A 4,581-nucleotide genomic window follows, 5' to 3' on the forward strand; every position below is an offset into this window, starting at 1 on the left:
GGTCAAATGGTATCTCTATTTGCAACTTTTTGAGAAAGCGCCATACCGCTTTCCACAGGGGTTGCACCATTTTACACTCCCACCAACAGTGCATAAGGGTTCCAGTTTCTCCACAACCTCGCCAGCATTTATTGCTTGCTGTTCTGTTAAATTTTGCTGTTTTGACTGGGGTGAGATGATATCTCATAGTTGTTTTAAAGAAATTAGAACTCTTGTAACATTATTGTGGAATGTAACGTAGGGCAGCTTCTGTGGTTTCTAACACACACAAACATGGAATTGTTGTTGTTGTTTATTGCCATCGAGTCAAGCATGCCTCATAGCAACCCTATGAACAAAAGGCCTGACGCCTGGGTCTCCTGCTTCAACAGTGCTTGAATGGAACCCAGCGCTCGCTCGCCTGTGTCTCCCCTCGCCGGTCATTTCCAGCCAGTCCTCCGCCACCTCCTCACATCAGCACCCCCAGATGCCCCAAGGTCCTCACCTCCGCTCCAGCGCCTCCATGACCGAGTCCCTTCGCAGGTGAGCCAGAACTACAGCCAGGCCGCCATCAACCGCCAGATCAACCTGGAGCTCTACGCCTCCTATGTCTAACTGTCCATGTCTTACTACTTCCACCGTGATGATGCAGCTTTGAAGAATTTTGCCAAATATTTTCTCCACCAATCCCACGAGGAGAGGGAACATGCTGAGAAACTGACGAAATTGCAGAACCAGCGAGGCGGCCTCATCTTCCTTCAGGACATCAAGAAACCAGACCGGGAAGACTGGGAGAGTGGGCTGAACGCAATGGAGTGTGCGCTACACTTGGAGAAAAGTGTGAATCAGTCCCTACTGGAACTGCACAAACTGGCCACTGTCAAGAACGACCCTCATTTGTTTGACTTCATTGAGACACCTTACCTGGATGAGCAGCTGAAATCCATCAAACAACTGGGTGACTACATAACCAACTTGCATAAGATGAGTACCCCGGACTTGGGCCTGGCCGAGTACCTCTTTGACAAGCACACCCTGGGAGACAGTGACCGGGAGAACTGAGTGAGGGAAGCTTTAGCCCGGCTTCCCCACAGCCACAGGGGTGACTCCGTGGTCACTACTAAACCACCTGTATGTCTTGTTTATTTTACCTTTTCTGTAAGTTGTACCAAAATACCCACTTAAGTTCTTTCATTTGTACCATTCCTTCAGATAGTCCTTTGGTAGCCAGCTGTTGTGTTGGAGATCTTGGTGGGCCAGAAGTCTGTCTAAGCCATCTTGGCTAAATTCTTTAATCACCACGGTGTCTGCTTCAGTCATATTTAATAAAATGAAACTCACAAGGGGGAAAAAAAAGGCCTGAAGCCTTTCTAGAATTACCTGGGTTTCTCCAAGTTCATAGAGTTTTCAGAGGCATGTGGTTTAGGAATTGGATGCCACTCCTACTTCCAAATTTCAATCAGTCTTGAATCAATCTGGGAGCTCCACCAAACATTGCCCTGGATGGGTAGCCATTATGATGTTTGGTACACCTATGGCATTGTTCTATTATGGCATTTGAAACCCAAATGGCATAAGATTCAGTGTCACAGCAAACCCAGATTACCTCATCACACCAAATTGGCCTGAGTGATGTATGATTTAGAAGAATGTCCCTCCAAAATATAGTAACAAGGGATTAAAATAACCTCTCTGGCCCAGCTTTTAAATACAAGGCTCCCCAGGAGGTCTTGTTGACTCTAAACAAGAGGCTTAAATAAAAACAACCAAACAATCCACACAGATCCTCAACCAAAACAAGATCACCATCTTCCAGACTCTAGCTGCTTCATCCAACTCCAAAATGGAGGCAAGGGTTTGGCGTTATATGTTGTTGTTAAGTGACATCTAGTATCAACCCTATAAACATAAGAACTATTGTCCTTCTTCTAAGATCATAGAGTTTCCAAAGGCATGTTTAGGAAGTGGATCACTCCTGCTTCCAAGCCTGTCTTAATCAGTGAGCTCTACCAAACATTGTCAACCACGCATTAAGGCACACCATTCAGTATCATAGAATCCAAAGTCACCTCAATACAGAGAAAGGACACAACAGTGCTTGCTATTGCACTTACGAGAATGTTCATTTCAAAGATAAATAAAAACATGGCATTACTATATGATAAATTCTGCCTCATCAAGATTTCCATTGAGTTTCCAACACTGTAAATCTTTATAAGAGGAGACTGTCTATTTTTCTCCCTTTGAGCTATTGGTGAATTTGAACTGCTGACCCTTTAGTTAACAGTGCAGCTCTTTGAGAATTACATTGTCGTTGTTATGTGCTGTCAAGTCAGTTGTGACTCATACCAGCCTGATGCACACTAGCTCTGAACTCTGTCCTATCCTGAGACAATCTCATTGTTTCTGACACACCTACCCTATTACCCCAGTTACTGTGTCAATCCATCTCCTTCAGGGTCTTCCTCTTTTGTGCTGTCTCTGTCTCCTTAGAAGTAAGCATGATGTCTTTATCCAAGGACTGGTCCCTCCTGATCACATGCCCAAAGTATATCAGATGAAGCTTCAAATTCCTTTCCTTCAGGGAGCAACTTGGTTTCACCCTTTCAAGGACAAACCTGTTTGTTCTCTTGGCAGTCCAAGACTCGATGTGTTCAAGACTCTTCTCCAACAACACAACTCAAAGGCATTGATTCTTCACATCCTTAGTCACTATCTAGCTCTCTGATGTATAGCAAGCAATTGCAAACACCATGACCTGGATCAGTGTAACTTAGTGTCCAGACTGACATCATTGCTCTTCAGCAGTCTAGAGAGATCCCTGACAGCAGGCTTTCTTAATGCAATTCTTTTTGTTTCCTGACTGCTGATGCCAAGAGTGTTGATTGTGGAACCAAGCAAGCTGTAATTGTCAACAATCTCAATCTCTCCTCAGTCTATAATGATACTGCCAATTGGCCCAGAGGTGTGAATCTTTGTTTTCTTGATGTTGAGCTTCAATCCATATTAAAGACTGCAGACTTTGACCTTCTATAGGAAATGTCTCAGGTCCTCCTCAGTTTCAGCAAGAAAGGTGTGTCATTTGCATAACACATGTTGTTGACTAGTCTTCCTCCAATCCTGATGTCACATTCTTCCTCTTAAAGTCTAGCCTCCGGAATGATCTAATCAGCATATAGATTGAAAAGGTATGGAGATAGGATGCATCCCTGTTGCACACCTTTCCTGATCCTGAATCATGCAGGGTTTCCTTGTTCTGTTCTGACCACTGCTTCCTTGATCCAAGTATAGGTTTTACATGAGCACAATTAAGTGTTCTGGGATTCCAATTCTTCTCAAGTTTAGCCACAATTCATTGTGACCCACAGTCGAATGCCTTTGCATAGTCAGTGAAACACAAGTAGATGTTCCTTTGGTATTCTCTATTTTCAGCCAAGATCCATCTAACATTGGCTATAATGTCGCTAGTGCCACGGCCTCCTCTAGTTCCAGCCTGAACATCTGGCAGTTATTTAAATGTTGTTATTGATAATGTATTTTATAGTCATATACAATTAGTTGACTTTAACAAAAGATTTCCTTGATAATATGAGTGTATCTTATCCTATCAACTGTTTTTATGTGCTGTCAAATAGGAATTGACTCATAGCTAACCCTCTAGTTCATTTTCAGAGGCCATAAGTCACAAAGAAGATTGCTTATTTTTCTCTCAAAAAGCAGTTGGTGGATTCAAACCTTCTGCCTATGGATTAGTAATGCAACTCTTTAGCACTAGGCCATTTGAGTTACCAATCAGTGTTTTTGTTGTTGATAGGTATCATTGAGTACGACACATAGCAAGCCTATGAACAACAGATCTGAACTCTGTCACGCCCTGGGCCATCCTCATCATCTCCAACATAATTTAGCCCATTGCTGGAGTCACTGTGTCAATGTCTCTTTTTGAGGGTCTTCCTCTTATTTGTGGATCCTTCCTCCACCTTTCCAAGGCTGATGCCCCTTTCCAAGGAATAGCCTCTTCTAACATGTCCAAAATATGAGAGACTAAGCTTCGTCATCTTTGCCTCTAAGGGGTATTCAGGTTGTACTTTCTCTAAGACATATCTGTTCTTTTGACAGTCCATGGGATATTTAGCACTAATCTCCAACATTATAACTCAAAGGCATCAATTCTTCTTCTGTCATCCTTATTCACTGTCCAGTTCTCTGATGTGTAGCAGGTGACTGAGAAGACCATGACCTGAATCTGGTACATCCTAGTGTTCAAACTGACATCATTTCTCCTCAGTACTGGTGCTGATATGAAGGGTGCTGATTGTGAATTCAAGCAGGAAGAAATCATCGACAATTTCAATCTTTTCTCCATCTATAATGATGTTGCCTAACTGTCCCATGCTAAGGATTTTTGTCTTTTTGATGTTAAGATGTAATCCATATTTTTTTTAAAAAAGCAAGATTTTCTGAGGCAGAATCTCTTCTGCCTCAAAACAGCAGCATCAGTATATTGCCTGAGAATTGCCATTCAGCCAGCATGCAGATTTTGGATTTACCAGGCTCCACAGTCATGTAATAAAATCTCTAAGTGCATGCATGCAGGCGCGC

At 42.8% G+C, this 4,581-nt stretch overlaps 1 pseudogene; it reads left to right on the top strand.

The window, feature by feature from the left end:
• The window catches only part of LOC102855410, a 13,867-nt pseudogene extending 12,826 nt beyond the window's left edge, over positions 1-1,041 (top strand).
• Positions 1,042-4,581: the final 3,540 nt, after the last annotated feature.

The sequence above is a fragment of the Elephantulus edwardii genome, unplaced genomic scaffold, assembly GCF_000299155.1.
Source record: "Elephantulus edwardii isolate Elephantulus edwardi_28Jun2011 unplaced genomic scaffold, EleEdw1.0 scaffold00176, whole genome shotgun sequence".
In the NCBI taxonomy this organism is placed as follows: domain Eukaryota; kingdom Metazoa; phylum Chordata; class Mammalia; order Macroscelidea; family Macroscelididae; genus Elephantulus; species Elephantulus edwardii.